The 19,863-nt window shown below is 40.2% G+C and overlaps 1 protein-coding gene across 19 annotated transcripts in view; it reads right to left on the bottom strand.

The window, feature by feature from the left end:
• The window catches only part of FER (FER tyrosine kinase), a 432,700-nt gene that overhangs the window by 246,959 nt on the left and 165,878 nt on the right, over positions 1–19,863 (bottom strand). The gene's annotated exons all lie outside the window — the stretch shown is intronic.

Consider the following 19,863-nt stretch of genomic DNA (forward strand, 5'->3'; position numbering starts at 1 on the left):
TGATTTCAGTAGTTTATTTTGGAGACAAAGCAGTGCAAGAGGCCAGCCACACTTTCCCGCTTCCCCAGGCATCAGGGTTGGACTAGGAAAGGCGCCGTACACACATTATAATCAGGGTTCAACACTCAAGTCGTGTAATTGTGGTTAGTCAGTGGGTCCTCGGGTCACGGGGGTCCTCACCCGACCCAGCCCTGCCTGATGGCGGTCACCACCCAGCCCTTCCTCTGCGGAGGGTAGGCAAACCCCCCGCCCCTACTGAACCTGAAGGTACTGCCGCACGCCCAGGCCTCACAGCAGCGTCCTCACCGGGCCACAAAGGACAGCCTGGAGGCCTCTCCCACCTTCTCTAAGTGAAGGGGTATCTGAAGGTCATGCTCACTGGGTCCTTTGCATTTCGCCTTGGTTCACCCTGTCCCAGGGCCGGCGAAGGCCCTCTCTGGCCATCTTCTCTACGGAAGGGCGGGTGGTGCGCCCACGGGCACCGTGGGAGGTGCCCGAGGCGCTGGTGGCATCTGCCGCGCATGGAGGAGAGGGTGACTATTTCCTCACTCCTGGGGCCGCAGCTCCCTTCATACTTGGCCGGCTTTGTGCTTGGGGCTTATGGTGAGTACAGGAGGGTGAGCGCGCCCGCAGGGCGGGTGTCAGAAGATGTGAAGCGCAGAGGCAGCCCTCCTGGCCATGGAAGCAAGCCTCAGCCACCTCAATGCCGGGGAATGCACTGCCCTGGGGTGACTTCTCGGGCAGGCAGGCAGGCAGGCCACACCGCGGGGCACAGGGCATCCAGCCGGCCCGTCAGAGGTCTCTGGTCTCAACTGTTCATCACATAGGAGGACGCGGAGGCCCAGCAATGCCTGGGGTGATCTGTCCAGTCACAGCTCAAATCCTTGGCACGGGTAGGATCAGCCTGGGGCCCCTCCTGGGTCCCAGGAGCCACATGTGGTCAGGGAGGGAGCCCCCCTTTGCAGGGCTGCATGCGACCCATACTGAAGGGCCTGGAGGCCTAGGGTGCCAGACGTGGAGACGGGAAGCCAATTCAAGGCCTCTGCCTCCCCTGGGAAGCATCCTTTAGTGAGTGGGCCACAGGTGGACCGCAGCCCAGACCCTATGTGGGACCTCCCCCCTAAAAAAGGAGCGGGTGCACCTCCTGCTTCCTCTGGCTCCTGCTCTGGGGAGCAACACCCAGCAGCTCCCCTGGCCACAGCGTGAGGCCCCGTTCTTCCCACAGCCATGGAGGTGGCCAGCAGGAGGCAACAGAGATGGGGCCGGGCCTGTGTGCCGGGGGCTGGAGACGACAGGAGGAACCCCTCGTGCACTGTTGGCCAACAAGCGCCCAAGCAGGGGCAGCCCCCAGGGGGTCCACAGCAGCCATGGAGACACACAGATGTGGATGTGCACATGCACTCGTACACACGTAGCAGCTGCGCAAGCTCTGGTCAATTTTCCAATAATGACGACATTTCAACTGTTTAATCAGCAGCAGACAAAAGAACTCAAGGTCCTATTGCCATGCGCTGGATTTCAATATGTCTTCCAACAGTAGTGATGCTCAATTTTACGATCAGTGGAAAATAAGTAAAACAGGCCACAAATAACATCACTCGTTTCCTTTGTCCCTAACACCTAGAGGACGTGTCTCCACACCGTAAATGCAGACATTTTTAGCCATATGCTCTCTGATAAACATTGTAGTTTCTGAAATTCAACCTCTGTCTCTCCAATTGACTACTTCTACTTTATTTATTTTTCATTCTAATGGTTGCAGTTCGAATATTCTTATCATTCTACAAACATATATGCACGTTAATAATTTAATCTTATAATAACCTAACAGAACAAATGACCTCAACTTCTTTTTCATCATTACTTACATTACTAACTTGCTTACGATCTCATGTAAATCACTATCCATACCTCATTTTGATCACCTATGAAATGAAAAAGTTAATACAAACCTTCTTTTGAGCACAATTACAAGTTATTGCACGTGATTATAAAGGAACATGTCAAAAGCATGTATATATTTAATAAAATCTACTTTAAAAGAGAAATCTTTACTATAGCACAAATGGCCATCACCTTAGGAATGTGAGCATACATTCTATAGGCTTAATCCTAGCTGTAGCTTCACTTTACTTTCTAGTAAAAATTCGTGTGCGGAGTCACAAGAGGCGCTGAAGGAAAGACAGCCTTGAACCACCGAAAGAATATAGTGAGACCTTTCTTTAATGCATGGCCAACTTCGACTTGGGTGTTTGGGGTTTTTTAAAAAATCTAATTCTGGGGGCATTGGGTGGCTCAGTCCATTAAGCATATGCTTTTGGCTCAGGTCATGACCCCAGGCTCCTGGGATCGAGTCCTGAGTCGAGCTCCCTGCTCAGTGGGGACTCTGCTTCTCCCTCTCCTTCTGCTCTTCTATTTCAAATCAATCAATCAATTAATCTTTTAAAGGATAAAAAATTAAAAAAAAAAAAAAACAAATCTAACTCTGGTGCTTAAGAAATCTTCCAAAAAGAAAAAATGTTTGGGAAGGTAAAATCTAATAAAAGGTTTACCCAGAATATGGAGAATAAAAGAGTCAGGGAGTAAGATACACACAGCAGTTGTATTATATTATATTATTATATTATATTATATTATATTATATTATATTATATTTGTTATATTATGGTAACACATGTATGCTTTGCAATATATTTATATGTAGTATACTCATAGTATGTAATATGTTTACAAATATTTATATTTTTTTTGGCATTATATATAGCGCAGTATGTTTTTATAGAACAGTATAATTATATGTAGCACACATATTGGAAAGTACCGTCGAGGCTATAGTTTTCTACTTCCCAGCCTAATTTACTCATTTCTTCCTGTGGAGAATTTCTTGCCCCGGCTCTGAGTGGCTGTGGAGAGGGCAGAAATGTCAGTAGAAGCAGTAACGCTACTGCTGATCCTGCTGCTGCTACTACTGACAGGGAGGTGGAAGTGCTAACTTGACCTGTTTGGCAATGAGAGCACCAAGCACCTCTTCTGCGAATTTAGACTCCTCCTCTGAGTTAATGCTTTGAAATACGGGAGACAGTAGGGTGCCGAGGAAAGAGTACCAGGAGAACTGAGAAGCACTGAGAGGTTATGCAGAAAAGTGGAAAGTTCAGGGGAGAGTTTTATGTATTAGAAAGCACTTTATTTGTCCATGATCAAATAATATGCACTGAAATGACAACAGGAATTCTCTTCGAGCTACATCTTGGTCATCAAACAGGAAAGAGAACCATTTCCCTCAAGACCGTTTGATAATATCAAAACAGAAACCAACACCAGATAAGTCTACTGGGCAGGTCCGCGTGTGGCGCAAGGAAGACGTCAGAAAGTGCTTCCTTTGTATTAAGTGATGAAGCATAATATACTACTGTGTGTTTAGGGGATATGATTAGTTACCAAATACCCCAAGACCCTTTCATTTAAAGTACTCTTTAAACAGGTTGATCTAAAAAATGAATTCTCACAAACACTAAGTAGACCTTCAGTTTCATACAGGAATAAGCAAATACAAATGAAATTTATAAACAATTTTAATCTGGGCTCCCTTGGTGCCCAGACTTCCAAAAGTAAAACATGAGACTCGCTTGCTAACGCTGGTCTATGCAGCATCATGTATCAGCGCTAAATTATGGCCTAATAATACTTCGGACTGTGCTGAATTCACTGACAAGTTGACTTTTGTTATTAATGATTTAAATGGCTACTTTTAGAAATTAAAAGGTTTCCCTTCAATTACCATGGAAACAGGAACTAATACTGCCCGTAGGCCGCCTAGGGCTGCAGCTGCACTCATTTTATCCCCCTCAAGACGCGACAAGGTAAAGCGCTTCCTCCAGGTAACAAACACGGGGATTCATTCAGGCAACAAGACGTCCCCTCATAGCAGAAGGACTTGGGGACCAGAGAAAGGGGGAAGGAGGGACGATGTTATGAAATAATATTCTGACGAGATGCCCAGGAAAACATTCTAAGTATAAATCTATCTTGAAAGAAAAGTTCTAGATGCACTTTCAATCTTATTCATGAATAGTGTTTCATTTTCATTATTTTAAAATTAACTGAAGGATTGGGGCGCCTGCAGGGCTCAGTCAGTTAAGTGTCTGACTCTTGGCTTCAACTCAGATCATAATCATGGGATCAAGCCTCACTTCAAGATCCCTGCCCAGTGGGGAGTCTGCTTGATGATTCTCTCCCTCTGCCCCTTCCCCGCCACACTCTCTCTCATTCTCTCGAATAAATAATCTTTTAAAAAATAATAAAATGGGGCGCCTGGGTGGCTCAGTGGTTGAGCATCTGCCTTCGGCTCAGGTCATGACCCTGGGGTCCTGGGATTGAGCCTCCATCAGGTTCCCCCGCAGGGAGCCTGCTTCTCCCTCTGCCTGTGTCTCTGCCTCTCTCTGTGTCTCTCATGAATAAATAAATAACATCTTTTAAAATAATAATAAAATAAAAACTAAAATTGACTGAAGGGTCTCACAATTTCTATCCCTTTCTCTCGGTCTTTCCATATATATATATGAAATTCCCTACATATATATATAAATATATATGGAAATTTTTCATAATAAAGAGAAAACTTTCTTAATAATTAAAAGTTTTCGAGGATCCCTGGGTGGCTCAGTGGTTTAGCACCTGCCTTGCCCCAGGGCACGATCCTGGAGTCCCGGGATCGAGTCCCACGTCGGGCTCCCTGCATGGAGCCTGCTTCTCCCTCCTCCTGTGTCTCTGCCTCTCACTCTCTCTATGTCTATCATAAATAAATGAACAAATCTTTAAAAATAATAATAACAATAATAATAATAATTAAAAGTTCTCCTATTACCAATTTATAAAAAAAGAACTCTAAGAAATAATACGCAGACTACTTGTAGTTCCAGTAAAAACTGTATCTATTAGGTTTTTAAATCACTCTTCACTAAAACTCCCAAACTGCAGTAAAACAGGCTGTCAGGCTACCTGCTCCCTTTGCTCGGTGAGGCAAGCACCTAAGAGGCAAGAACCAAAGCCCTGCTGAGTGGAGTAAGTGACAACAATCAGCCGCTCTTCCTAGTGACAGCCTAACTGGAGGGCAGAGCAAGTCACAAAGGAACGACTTTAACCAAAAAGAAGCTACCGGCTCTCAGGAGAAGGCCGTGGAACGACGTGCCGAGGTAGGAAGCATAAGGCCCTGATGTCTGAAGACATACCTGAGCAGAGTCTGGGCAAACGAACTCCCTAGCATGTCTCGGTCTCTATCTCCTCATCTCAGGCTCCGGTGCCCACCGTCCGGCTCCCGGTCAGGTCACTGCCCTGATCATCGGAAGGACCCCACACGAGTTCTGCGCGGCGGGCAGCCCTGGAGGTACCTCCCTGGGGTGGTTAGTCACCCTCCGCCTCCGTGTCCCCAGAACTCGACCTCCAACGGACAGGCGAACGATAGTCAGAGGTGCCACTGGGATGATAAGTCATTAGAACAGGACCAAATATTCTTTCTCACAGCCGTCTGTAAATAATCCCAATCTAATAACGTTCCGAAAAGGAACAAGGACAGTGATGATGTGGCCCCGGGGGCGCCGTCACATACACATTCAGACCAGGAGGCAGTGAGGATCAAGAAGGGGTAAGGACAGTCACGCTGCAGCTCCAGGCCCAGTGCCAAGCATCTTTGAGACTGCTTATGCAAAGCAGCCATGAAATTGGGAGGGATTTTGTGAGAAATAACTACAGGGAAATTATAAGCTCAGAGAAGATTGTCTCCTGAAAAAAAAACTCGAGTCTGTTGATAAATGACTCCATAATGTAAATGAAATACTGCAAATATCGGTACGTCTTTCATAAAAGGAATGCACTTATAAATAAACAAATAACTTAGTCTTTTGCAGATGTTGATTTGCTGGGGGAGAATGAAGAATACACGGTTTTTATTCCCATCAGGATATAGAATTTAAGTACTGAAACAGTTTGTAAATGATTTATTTTAGCAATTGGGTTCTGACTGAAGACAAATCATTTTAGGAGTATTCGCTGCCTGGTAACCGAGTTTGTCATGCTGTTTTTCTTTGATGCTTGCATATTAAGATTTTTTTTTTTTTAAAGAAAGACAGCCTGCTTGCCAAGTCAACCACTTTCATGTGCTGAAATAACGAAATTGGAAACCACACGTGCAAAAGGAATATTTGAATGATTATTCGGATTTTGTCTTAAAATAACAACGCGAAGAGAATTTACAGGACGAGAGAGTAGAGTTTGCTGAAACCCAGGTTGTAAAACATCATATTTTTCTTGCTTTCTTGAACGTGTGTATCTTAACTAAGATTATGTCTCTGAGGAAACAAGATCCCAGCAGGAGGCTATAATCAGCTCCTTTCCTGTTCAATATCTAAGTACGATTCATGTTCCAGGTGCTTTTCTCAAATGGATGAGCAAAATGGCTATAGATACTCTTTCCGTAAATTATCCAATAGTACAAAATGCACACCAACCTGTTTCCTTACAAGCACCTCACTGACTCCCGCATTTTAGGTGCTGATAGGCTCTGCTCAGTAAACAACTGTAAATCTCAGGTTTTTTTTTTTTTTTAATTATACTATTCTGAGTTAAATTATCAAGACTCAGTTGAGATACTGCCTTTATTTTTTTTTAAAGATTTATTTATTTGAGAGAGAGCAAGAGCGAGAGCGAGAGCGAGAGCGAGAGAGAGAGAGAGAGAGCATGCCCAAGTAGAGAGGAGGAACACAGGAGAGGGAGAGAGGCTCTCAGGTCGACTTCCTGCTGAGCGTGGAGCCCAATGTGGGGCTTGATCTCATGACACATAATCCACAACCCAAGCCGAAATCATGAATCAGATGCTCAACCAATTAAGCACCCAGGTACCCCAAGATGCTGCCTTTAAAACAACGAAGGGGACATACTCATAAGGCAAGAAATTTATCTTCTTTGCTTAAACAAGGGACTTCTAAAACAGAGTGCATGATAATGAGAGGGAAAGTGAAATGTCATTAGCGGTCCCCGTGTCTAGTGATCAAGGCACTAGGCCAGCTGCAGCCACACCCTCACAAACTCCAAACTTGCCACTCTATTTAACACCTTATTTCGGGCAGCCCGGTGGCTCAGCGGTTTAGCGCCACCTTGAAGGCCTGGGGTGCAATCCTGGAGACCTCGGATCAAGTCCCATGTCAGGCTCCCTGCATGGAGCCTGCTTCTCCCTCTGCCTGTGTCTCTGCCTCTCTCTCTGTGTCTCTCATGATTAAATAAATAAAATCTTTAAAAAAAAAATCCGTAACACCTTCTTTTGATCAGGTCAAAATAACCCTATTGCCATTTCCTGAATAAGTTGCTCATGTCCTTCCAAAAGCAGCTTGCTCTCCTCTCTTTCCTACCTCTGCCTTCCATTTCCCTTCTCCTCTCCTCCCTCTCTCCCCTTAACATAATAAATACTAATAAATATTAGCCATTATTATTTTAGTTGTATTAATACTGACAAGGACATCTCTAGGCTATTGTGAATGGCACTGCCAGAACCACGGATACACATGTACTTGAGTACCTGCTTTCACCACTTTTGGGAATACGTGTAGGAGTGGAATCGCTAGGTTTGGCCTTCTGAGGAACAGCCAAACTATTTTCCACAGCAGCTGAAACATTTTATATTCCCACTAGCAACATAGGAATCTTCCAATTTCTGCACATCCTTGTTGAAACTTGTTACTTTCCATTTTTCTGATCATAGCTATCCTAGTGGGTGTGAAGTACTCCTTGTCTTCATTTCTAAAGGATTTTTTTTCTTTTTTTCCTGGTTACAGAATTCAAAGTTGATGTTTTTCTTCCTTTTTTTTTTCTTTTTCTCCCCTGGCACTTTGTCTCGTCTCTACGGTTTCTGGTGTGAAGTCAGCTCTGATTCATAGCATTGTTCCTCTATACATAATAAATATTTTTCCTCGCCTGCTTTTATAATAGACAGGGATATAAGTAAATGTAATCTCATTTTAATTATCCTGCTTGGAGTTTGTTAAATTTCACGGACTTGTTGGTTGAAAGTGTTAGAAAACACTCAAACGTTATCTCTTCAGATGTTTTCTACTCCCATCTCTCTCTTCCACCCTCCTTAGATTCTAATTACCTGTATGTTTGTCCATTGGATATCACCCTATGATTTCAAATACTCTGCTTTTCTTTTCCTTTTTGTTTTCCATTGGGATATGTCCTATCAACCTATAATCACATCTCACTGATCCATTATTAATAATTCCACTTAATGAACTCCTTAGTTTTGATATATTTTTCATTTCCAGAATTCCCATTTTTTATACATCCGTATCACTGCTGAAATACCCCACCTTTCGTACACACTGCCATCTTTCCCACTAGATAGCTTACCATTTTTGTAATAGCTATGTATGTATTTTAAAGATTTTATTTATTTCAGACAGACACAGAGAGAGAGTAGGAGGGGGTAGTGGGGACGGGCAGATGGAGAAGCTGACACCACACTGCGCTGGGAACCTGACCTGAGGCTCCATCCCTGAGCCAAAAGCAAATGCTTAACGAGTGAGACACCCAGGAACCCCTTGTAATAGTTGTATTAAAGACCATGATAACTCCAATACTTAGACCACCTGTGTCTGTTTATTTTCTTAGCCGCAAGTCCCATTTCTTATTTCTCTGTTTCACTTTTGAGTGTGTCATAGAATTTTTGATTGTGAGCCGAATGGTTTTATATAAAAGAACTGCAGAATCTGAATTCAATAAAGAGGGACGCGTACTCCTTTTACTCTCGGGCTGCTAGACTGGGACTCGGTAATAAGCTGGGTCTGGCCTTTGCTGCAGCTTGAGTTTGAATCAGTTCACCACCAGCTTCAAACACTCTGAGAGCTAGATCAGTTTTCCTTCAGCTAAGAATGGAATCTGAGCCCCGGGAAGATTGCAATATCCTGGCTAAGCTTCAAAGTCCGTCCACCAGCTTCAGGAACTAGAGGAGACCTCTCCAAGCTTTGTAGCCTCTTCGCGGGAGGGGGGGAGGCATGCTAGGGAGGGGCACCCCTGACTTTATGCATCTAAGAAGATAATTTTCAGCCCTTTTGTATGGTCTCTTGTGCTTTCCATATCTGGATACAGAAATTCATCTGCATTTTTATTAAGACAAGTAATCTACCAGTCATCATTTTATTGACCTTTATTCACAAACCAAGAAAACACACAGACGCAATTTAAGGATCTTCAGTATGACCAAGGAAAGGCCGCTATTAATTCATCAAAAGTTACAGACTTGTATTTGACTACTATTTTCCAAAGCAGTCAGTTACCACAAAAGGTCTTCGGAGTTCAAGACTCTATTCCTCAGAAGATCATTTAAAGGGTTAAATTCCAAATATCTACAGAGTCTTCATTCTTATTATTTCCTTCTGATTTGGTTTTCTTTTGTTGATTGCTTTTGAGGGATAGGGAAAATGAATTTGACTGATTTTGTATCCGGGGCAGAGGACCTTAGAAGGGTACTATAAAGTCTACTATGTACATACTTCAGTTTTGTATGAACTATGTTTTAAGTTTTTAATTTCATCTAAAAAGCTCCCTGAGGGGCCCCTATTGGTTAAGTGTCTGCCTTCGGCTCAGGTCATGATCCCGGGGTCCTGGGGTCAAGCTCCACATTGGGCTCCCAGCTCCATGAGGAATCTGCTTCTCCCTCTGCCCTTCCCTCCTCACTCATTCTCATGGTCTATCTCAAATAAACACATACAATCTTAAAAGAATAGAATAGAATAGAATAGAATAGAATAGAATAGAATAGAATAGAATAGAAAAATAAATAAAAAATAAAAAATAAAAAATAAAAAAAAATAATAATAATAATAAAATAAAACATTCCCTGAATGGTCTGGCTTCTTAGTATTCTCACAGTGCACATGAATCAATAATCCTGTTATCTATTCAGCGCTCCTTTCATTACTGGAACTAGTAATTGGGAATGTTTGGAGTTTTAAGGCCTCAGTCAAAATTTTACTTACTAGAATGGAATCAGAAACTTTGGGACCTAAAAGAATATCCTGAGACTTAATTTTAAAAATAAAAAATAATTTTTGAGACGCCTGGGTGGCTCAGTGGTTGAGCGTCTTGCCTTTGGCTCAGGTCATGATCCTGAGATCTGGGATCGAGTCCCACATCGGGCTCCCTGCAGGGAACCTGCTTCTCTCTCTGCTTATGTCTTTGCATCCTCTGTCTCTCTCATGAATAAATAAAATATTTTTAAAAAACAAAACAAAATAAAAAATAATAACATTTTAATGTTATTTAACGTATTTAACCCTTTAACAAAAGAAAACCAAATCAAACGGAAATAATAAGAATGAAGACTCTTTAGGTATTTGGAATTTAACCCTTTAAATGATCTTCTGAGGAATATAGGCTTGAACTCCAAAGGCTTTTTGTGGTAATTGACTGCTTTGGAAAATAGAAGTCAATAATAACAGGAATGTGGTGCTTATAACATTGTATTTCTATTATCAACAAATAAAATCCGGCTGGGAGACCTGTGTTAGAAAGAAGGCAATCAGGTTCCAGGCATTTGCCTCACCCTTGACCTTCGGAGAGAAGCTGCTAAACCATGGGACTATTGGTTGTGACTGCCTGAGAATAAAGTCAATACAACAGAGGGTGGAGCTGAAAAATGATAGATAAATTCTTGATGACGTGGTTTGAATCTCTGGATATATCTACATATGTGAGTAAACGAACTCTCTTATGTGTTTTATCTCTACTGCCTCAGTTGACTGTTACATGGAACAAATACAGAGTTTCCTAGACTATCCACTAGTAATTGAGGATTTCCAATAAGGAATTACAAGAAGTCACAATTTTCACTCACCAAATAATAACCTAACATATGCTTTAGACATATATTTACTTTTAATAGGAACACAAATCTTCTAATATTGAAATAATTAACATAAACGTAAAACTTCTTTGTAAAACAACACTGTGTTGTCTTATGTTGTGATAATTACTTTTACTTACTCCTATTAATTTAAGAGTTTCAGGAGCACCTGTGTGTCTCAGTGGGTTAAGCAGCCAACTCTTGATTTTCATTCAGATCAAGATCCCACAGTCCTCAGCAGGGAGTCTGCTCCTTTTCCCTCTCCCCTGCCCTCGCCAAATAAATGAATAAATCTTTAAAAAGAAAACAGTTTCAGCACATGACATATAAAATAATTGCTAAACATGTTTGGAAAAACCCTAGTTTGGATGATTAACATGTTATATCGCAAAAGGTTCGGTAGTCCCATGGATTTTAGAACTGCCCCATGAATCAAATTTAAACAGGTTTCTTAAATGCGGTATGTCTCAGGGCCTTAATAACACATGTATTCTTATTTTTGGAGGAAATATTTATTCTGCAAGATTCACTTCAAAAAATGTTGTCACAAAGCTTTCATTTTCTTCTACTTCACATTAGTCAGGGCTTCTTCTTGGATATTGCCATCATATATAACAGATGCAAATTAACTAATTAAAGCGCCTCTCTTTCTGGCCACAATCTTTTATCTCATCAGTTTGCTTTCAACCAGTACCACGATGACCACTTTTTAGCCTCACTGGACCCTAAGGCTTTGAGTCTCTTTGTTTTACCCAATGAATCACCTTTTCTTCTTCTCTTTATCTAACTGAGATACCATAATATATCATTCCAATGATACTCTTGCCAATATTCCAATATTCTAAATTTCCTTGCTGTCCTAGCTCTTAGTTGTCCCCATGTAGCAAACCCCAACCCTGGATACTTGGGTAGCTCCAACTATCTCTCTGAGCACACATTCAAGCAATTCATTATTGCTGGAGAGAATCACATGATTCTTAACTTCAAATGGGCCTCAAATATCTGACAATACATCTACATTTCTCTGGCTAATGCACTTCTTGTTCTCCTAATGATTATTAACCATTTCAAATATTTCCCACTTTTCTTGTGTTTGAAACTGCTTCATTCTAACCCCTCCAGCTTCTTTAGAAAGAAACTATAAGCCTGGAACCACTTCATCTTGCCTTCTCAAATCTACAAATCTATTACTTCTCTGCCCTTCTAATTTGTTTCACCATTTGGAAATACGGAGCTGTCTCCAATCTATGGCTGACCTTTCTACTAGTACTTTGTATCGCACTCCCTCCCGCTCTTCCAAGAACCTTCAACCTTAACAAGAACTCCACAGATCTGTCTTTGAAAATTTGTTTTTTCCTATCCAACAACTTTTATATATATTTAAGTTGCTGTTATAAGGGAAAAAAAGAGAGAAGCAGTAAGAGAGAAAGAATGGAGATGTGTAGGGAGGGAGGAATGAAGAGAGGAAGGGATGAACCTCTCCCGTCACCACACATCCTCCTTCTCCTGCTGCTGCTGCTTATTCTCCATAAACAAAATTCCTAAAAGAGTTCTCTATGCTTCCTATCTCCATTTTCCTCTCCTCCTACCCATTCCTCAATCTGTTCCCATTGGCTTTCATCTCATCACTCAAGCAAAACAAATGCTTTTAGTAAACTAACAAACTCTATTTTACTAATCCAACAGAGATATTTCTTACTTACTGTACCTGACCTCTTGGGAGAATCTTCCTCTATTTTCCATATACTCCTACATGAAACATTTATTAACCTGATGTACTCTCCCCCAACAGGCATAACATGGTCATGTTATTCTAAGATCTATTGGCTCAGGTCTCCTCTTTCCTCACTCCATACTTCCTCCCTGGGTAATATTTAACATGGGCCACCTTCACCACCTAAGCCAAGCCCACTCAGAATTTCAGTCTCCAAATCAGACTTTACCATGGAGCTCTAAACCTGTATATATCAAAATATCCATGTGACTTTTCTACTAGAGAAAACAGAAAAAGTCAACACCTTTCATGCTGAATTCCTAATTCCCAAACAGCCCTTTTTTGGGGAGTTTCTCATTTCAACGAATGGTACTAATCATTCTGTTATACAAACCAGGTATCTGGAAGCCCAAACTCATACTCACGATATGTATTCCAAAGGTCAGAGGGCTTTATCAGGTTTTTATTCCAATTATCTAAATATTAAATAAATGCTACATATTTTTTAAAGATTTATTTATTTGTTTTACAGAGTAAGACAGAAAGAGAGAGCACAAGTGGAGGAGGGGGTGGAGAGGGAGAAGAGAGAATCTCAAGCAGGCTTCCCGCTGAGTGTGGGATTGAACCCACAGTGTGGGACGGTCGTGGGATTGAACCCTGAGTCCATGATCTGAGCCAAAATCAAGAGTCAGACATTTGGCCAGCTGAGCCACCCAGGCACCCCAAATAAATGCTACATATTAATGACATATTTAAGCAAGACAGTAGCTATCAGACATCATGTAACAAATAGACAAACGGGTACATTTCTTTGAACTACTCTTGTACTAAAGAACCTCAAAGGACTTATATGAAAGAAACAAAACTGATAGACTCAAATTTAACCAGGCATTCCAATTACACATAACATTCTAACTCAAACAGACTTTAGGAAATCTGCAGTTACCTTTACTTAAATCTTGGGAAATCCTCAAAAACAACGGAAGAATATATTGGGAGTTAAAATATTTTTTTCTTTTAGCATTTTTCAAAAATATTGATTCCTCTAATGATTTTGATTTGCAAACTAGCTAATTGTGTTTATAAATAGCTCAAAATTTTGGAACAAAGAACATTTAGCTTATTAAAAACAGGTTCAGGAATGGCATAATATGTATCTAGAAATAAAACTATTGTTTTAATCATAATTTGCCAATTAAAGTTAAACACTACTTCCAGGACTTACTTTTTATCAATATGAAGCCTAGAATCTCAGCACCCAGTTTCTACTCCTTACATAACAGGCTCTAATCTGCTTAAGTTAATAAAGCACCCACTGGATATCCTGGTATTTTTGTAAGTTCATTAACCATTTCATTAATAGGCAATGAGCAGTGTAAAGTCAACAAAAATGAATAACATACTAAACTACTGGCCTAGAGCAGTTGGGCTTGAAATCAAGAATATCTTTGATTAGGTGTGAACATTTAAACCACAGTTTTTCATCTGAAAACTAAAAATGGGTGTTCACCACATAACCATATCAAAGTTTCACAAAATTACTAAAGGTACAGCAATGTCCACTATTATTTAAAACGGTATTTTTTATGAAGCAGAATCATTACATTGAAGAAAAAGTCTAAAGACTGATAATTTGAACATTCGCTAAATCCCTTTGCTCTTACTGAATTCCCCAGACATTTCATAACTAGCTTTGCCCATCTCTGTCCTTACAGAAAAGAATACTGCGATCTATACCTATTGGAGATGCTCATAGAAAAAATAACAAATCTCATTTTCACCCATCAGCAAAGGTTCTATATAGCTCTGACGACAGAGCTCACTAAACCCCTAAACAAAGCCTCTCTGGAAAGGTTTCCTGCCACTAACTCGTTTAGAGCAAAAGCTTGTGAAGATTCTAATAAAGTATCTGAAAAGTTCTGAATGGTACTTCAAAATTTTTATTCCTGATGAGTTTTCCACCCCACAACATCCTTTTTGGCTCTGATTATATATTTTCTGAATCAAGATGTAATTAAAGTAAAAAACTGATTTGTTGAATTAGATGTAGCAGCACTGAATATGGAGAGGCTCTATTTTATTAAAAGGATGGCCACAGGGAGTATATATTCTTATGCATGTCTTGATTAAATTTCCCTACACTCACATGACCTACATATCTTATAAAGTATAACGTTTGCAGGAACCATAATTGTTCTTCACTATTTCAGTTCTTTGTCAGGCTAGCTCTCCTATTTCAAGATCTATACTGTAAATATTCTCTCCTTGCCAAGCTTTATAAAGCAGATGCAACGTGTTTTATCTGAGAGTCAGAAAAGGTGAGGGAGAAGAAACTTTCCTGTAAAGAAGGAGAAAAGCTGCTGTAAATATTTGTAATGTCTTGTTGTAATCAGATGGATTCACAATTTCTAGGATGGGTAAGAAAAAAGAGAAAGTTGTTCAGAGCCAATCTAGGCCCGTTTAACACTAGCTGCTATGCCCGAGAGCCCACGGCAAGCTCAGCAGGTTTTTTTTTTTAAGTCATATCCAAGGGAATTTGAATAATATTCTATAGGTGTAGGGTATTCGATTCTAATATATACTTTCATAGCCCTAGACACTGCAAAAATTCTTCCAAAGCCCCAAAATGCCATCTAGCCATAATCAACCAGAGCTTTTCAGAAGTCAAAATTCACTCCTCAGGGCATATTTTAAACCTCCTTAATTCCTGATAAATTTACAATAGGCATTTAAAATGCCAAGAACGTAAAGAACTTTATCTCTAACTGATGTGATGCTGAAAGAAGACAGGTTTTACTTTTTCTAAATTTTAATGTAAAGAAAAAATATCAATGATTTCCTTAGCCATAGTCTCATAGAAATTATAAATTATATTATGTTCTATTCTTTCTTTTTTTTTTTAAGATTTTATTTATTTATTCATGAGAGACATAGGCAGAGGGAAAAGCAGGGACTAGATCCCGGGACTGCAGGATCATGCCCTGGGCCGAGGGCAGGCGCTAAACCGCTGAGCCACCAAGAGATCCCCTATTTTTCTATTATTTCTAACCAGAATATCTTTGCATAGCTATGCTTTATTCCAAGTAAAATCCTGATCTTTTATTACTACTACTCAAACTGTAGTTTAGTATCTATATAATTCATTGACAGATACGTGATATTTCATTTGAAATAACACCAAGAGAAACAACAATTCTATAAGGATGACCCTTAATTAAACAATAATCCTCAACACCAAAAAAAAAAAAAAATTTAAGAAAGGAATCTGTAGTTTCTTTCTCATTAAGAAACAAACAAAACACACACACACACACCACACACACACCAGATGCAATATAAAAGCATTACTGAAAAGCACCTTAGCTTCCTTCCTTTCTGCTTCATCTTATAAAATAAAGCAGATTAAGTTAACTGAGGAAAATTATACAAGAACAGCACACAATTAGGGCATACTCTGTCAACGGGTGAAAGGCCAACGACACCTACAACAATCAATCTCAATGCTGGCATAGTAGCCCAACTAAATTATACTTTATTTTCCACAGAGTTCTAAAATTATCTGACATAATTCAGCAATTGAAATAATTTCTTAAATTAAGGATAGTCAAGCCCTTTTCGGACTGAAAAATTATTACGGCAAATACCACCTCTTACTCCACATTCTATGAACTTTTCTCAATAGCAACAATTTTCCCCAAAAACTATCTTTTTTCTAAGCACCTGTTTCACCACCACCTTTATATCCTCACTAATGGCCTCACTTCTCTTCACAGAAAATAAAAATGAAAATTCGGGCAGGAATTCTCCGGACTTTGTTTCTTCCTCATCCTCCCACTGACGATCGTAACCCCCATCCCACCCGGCTGGGTGAGGGGCCCCTGTCCCCCTGACAGTGCTCTCCAGCCTGCTCTCTCTTTCCTGCTGGGGGAAAGAACTGGGAGCTATCAGGGAGTCCTCACTCTCCTGGAGGCTCCCCCTGCCTTTTATGGGTTCTTTGCTTCCGACACTATTAAAAAAAAACAAACAAACAAACAAAAAAAAAAACTAAACTAACGAAACCTAAAATCTTATTAGTAATGAGCAACGAATATTATATAAACCTGAAGAATCACTGACCTCTACCTCTGAAACCAATAATAAATTATACATTAATAATTGAATTTAAATAAAAAATAATACATTATACATTAATAACTGAATTTAAAATAAAAATGTTTTTAAAAATCTTACCAGATTTTAGTTTGCTCATAAATCATTTAGATTGCCCATAGATCATTATTCTAATGTTGCCCTCCCTCCAAAATTTAGCTACCTGAAAGTGCAACTGTAGGAAAGGAAAAAAAAAATTATATAACCAATATAACCATGTCGGCTTATTCCTTATTATCTACTTGCTTCTCATCTCACCGGCTCCATTTGCCACCCCCCCCAACCCCCATACAACTTCAACATCACTAAACTTTTTATCTACTTTATTTGGCTTTTCCCCAGAACATTTTCCTGTAGGAGCCTTCCCTCTTTTCCCTAGGCTTCAGTGACATCGTCGTCTCTTGGTTTTCCTCCCATCTCTCCGACTGCTCCACCTCATTGTCTCTTATAACATCCTTTTTCATTGCCTGCCTTTTGAATGCTGATGACCCAACCTTCCTATCCGTGGCTAGCCTCTCTTTTCTTCCTCCCTACTTGGACATATTTATCTCCATCACTTCAGTTACCATCTACTTGATGATCATTCTGAAGAGCTGCGTCTCAAGGCCAGACCTCTAGCTAGGACTCATCAGCCTTCCCCACATCTACTCTATTTCTCTACCTATGATCCTTACTTTTGTGGGCTGCACAAAGAAATACAAAAATTCTCAATACAGAAATCTGAAGGCCAATCTTTAACTATTTTTTCTTCCTCATATCCAGATTTGTATCCGTAAAGTAACCTTAAAACCAGTCCCCTTCTTTCGGTACTCCACGGCATGACTAGTTCAGGCATCAGCAATCCTCCTGGATTGCTCTTTGCTACAGTTCCCTACACAGCCCTTGCAGAGCTCTTTTAGAAAGGTAAACCAGATCCTTTTACTTTGCTGCTTAACATCTTTGAATGGCTCTTCTGTTGAGTTCACCATAAAATCCCAATTCACACATAAAGGTTCTTCTGTAATACAGCCTCTACAGACTTAATTTAATCCCCCCCTTTTACCATTCCACCTTCCATGCCTATCTAGTCATATATATAAATACTGAAGATTTAGAATGCACAGTATTTTCACTTCCTTGAGCAATATGTGATGTGTCTTCCCTTTTCCTGAAATACTGTCCCACTTTTTTTTTTTTTTTTTTTGATGTGTGTTGGTGGCAGAAGGATGGCAGGGGTGGCTGGACACTGTTTACCCATCTTTAAGACCCAATGCAGACATCCAAAATTCTACCCTGAGATCAGGCCCCCAAAATCTAGAGCACCCTTCTATGTACTCTGATAGCATTTACACTTACAGAACTCATCACACTTTTGTTATAATTTTTGTTATAATTATCTCTTGATTTGTCGTTCACTAAACTGTGAGCTCCTTCAAGATAGAGCTTTATCTCATTTAGTTTTATATACGAAGCTAAGACAGTGCAGATGGCATACTGTAGTTTGTAAAATGGCCACAACAATATTTCCAACACACATGTTCTTATAATAAAGACTCTGAAACTCCTTGCATTGAGAAGTGGGGTCTGTGTTCCCTACGCTTGAATTTGGGCAGTCACATGACTGTTGTAGAAGTGATACTACTGCAGGACTTCCAAAGCTAGGTCATAAAAACAACATCCACCTAGTTCTCTTGGGACACATTCTTAAACCCAGACACCCCAGCTAAAAGGAAGCTCAAGCAATTCATGGAGAGATGCTACAAGGAGGTGAACAGAGCTTAGTTGGGCTCCTAGCCACCAGCATCCAAACTGCCAGTCATGTGAGAGAACCATATTGGAAGTAGATCCTGAGGCCTCTAGTCCAACTGTTCCAGCTGACAACATATGGAGCTGGGATAAGCCTTCTGTGTGGAACTCTTCCAAAATGGAGATTCATGAGCAAATTAAAGGATTATTGTTTTAAGTCTCCAAGTTTTGTGGTGATCTGGTACATAGTAATAGATAGCCAGAACAGTGCCTGTCACACAGAACACAGACACACACTGCACACAGACACACAAAGTTCGGTGAATCAGTGAGTGAATTTTCCAAATCAAACATGCTACATAAGTTAGATTTGGTGGATTTAGCAGAGAACAATTACCAAATATTCTAATTAGGATATTTATATTATCTTAGCTTTTTTATCATAGCCTTTTTTCATTATAAAAATAGATTTAGAAAATCAAACAAAAAATATGTAGCTTACAGTAAATACTCTGTAATTAGCATCAAGCCTGATATACAGAACTTTACCAAATACTGCAGAAGGCCTCCATGTGACCTCTTCTAATCATAACCACCTACATCCCTTCCTCCAAAGGAACCACTATCATGACTTCTGTAGTAATCACTCATTTGCATTATTTTTAATCTTATTTTTAGGCTTTTGTGTATATCCCTACACACTATAGTTTAGTTTTGATGATTACAAAAAGTTTTATTCAATGTATCTTTAAAGCATCTTTTTAGTCTGTAAGTTCCTTCTTCAGCCCTCTATTTTCCTTATAATATAGCTGTTTAAAAACCCAGCCACTTGGGATCCCTGGGTGGCGCAGCAGTTTGGCGCCTGCCTTTGGCCCAGGGCACAATCCTGGCAGACCCAGGATTGAATCCCACGTCGGGCTCCCGGTGCATGGAGCCTGCCTGTGTCTCTGACTCTCTCTCTCTCTCTCTCTCTCTCTCTCTCTCTCTGAGTGACTATCATAAATAAATTTAAAAAAAAAAAAAAAAAAAAAAACCCAGCCACTTGACAGTTTGCCACATCCTGTATTTTGAGGATTTCGTTTCTTGGGGCAGTCCAACATGCCCTCTCTCCTCTTTCTTATAAATTGGGATCAGAGGCTAGGTCAGACTTAGTACTTTAAGTGAGATCAAGGTGCCATACATCAGGGGATTAAATAATGTCTGGTTGTCTCTTGTTTGGTTCTAACTGCAGCTAATAATGCTCAATGTCTACACCTACTAACTGATTGTGTGTTATAAAATCGTGATATTCTTTCAAATTCTATTTCTTTTCCACTATATTAGTTGGAATATTTCTGTAAAAAGATGCTTTCCCTTCATCTATTATCTGATTAATCAGTAATAG

Source organism: Canis lupus, chromosome 2 (genome assembly GCF_048164855.1).
Source record: "Canis lupus baileyi chromosome 2, mCanLup2.hap1, whole genome shotgun sequence".
Classification (NCBI taxonomy): domain Eukaryota; kingdom Metazoa; phylum Chordata; class Mammalia; order Carnivora; family Canidae; genus Canis; species Canis lupus.